This window comes from Etheostoma spectabile, chromosome 15 (genome assembly GCF_008692095.1).
Source record: "Etheostoma spectabile isolate EspeVRDwgs_2016 chromosome 15, UIUC_Espe_1.0, whole genome shotgun sequence".
In the NCBI taxonomy this organism is placed as follows: Eukaryota; Metazoa; Chordata; class Actinopteri; order Perciformes; family Percidae; genus Etheostoma; species Etheostoma spectabile.
The window spans coordinates 20,701,176-20,701,495 of NC_045747.1; the positions used below are offsets into that span (position 1 = coordinate 20,701,176).

Consider the following 320-nt stretch of genomic DNA (forward strand, 5'->3'; position numbering starts at 1 on the left):
ATAACAAAAATAGAAAAAATAGTAGTTTGTAGCAGTTCTTTGTGGTAGTTCATGGCATTGCAGGGCACTGTGCGGTATTACAAGGCACAGCAGAACGTAGCTGGGCACCACAGAGTGTAGCAGGTGAAAATGGCATCGCAGAACTCTTGCTCGCAACTTCTAATGGTTCACCTTGAAACGCAGTAGCACTAGAAAGAAGACAAGACCTGACATATACTTAGACTGCTTCTGTCCTATAGACCTTCAACAATTACTGTCAAAGGTCTCTTCAGCTAAACCATCTACCTGTCTCTTAGACCCCATTCCAACGAGGCTACTTA

At 43.4% G+C, this 320-nt stretch overlaps 1 protein-coding gene and 1 long non-coding RNA gene across 2 annotated transcripts in view; both read left to right on the top strand.

Moving 5' to 3' along the window:
* The window catches only part of LOC116703247 (transmembrane protease serine 9-like), a gene marked incomplete in the record, with an annotated part of 81,409 nt that overhangs the window by 62,960 nt on the left and 18,129 nt on the right, over nt 1-320 (top strand).
* LOC116702572 (uncharacterized) overlaps nt 12-320 on the top strand; it is an 8,973-nt gene continuing 8,664 nt past the window's right edge. The window contains exon 1 of the long non-coding RNA XR_004335198.1: nt 12-28. This is a non-coding gene — a long non-coding RNA (uncharacterized LOC116702572). The remainder of the gene's footprint in view (nt 29-320) is intronic.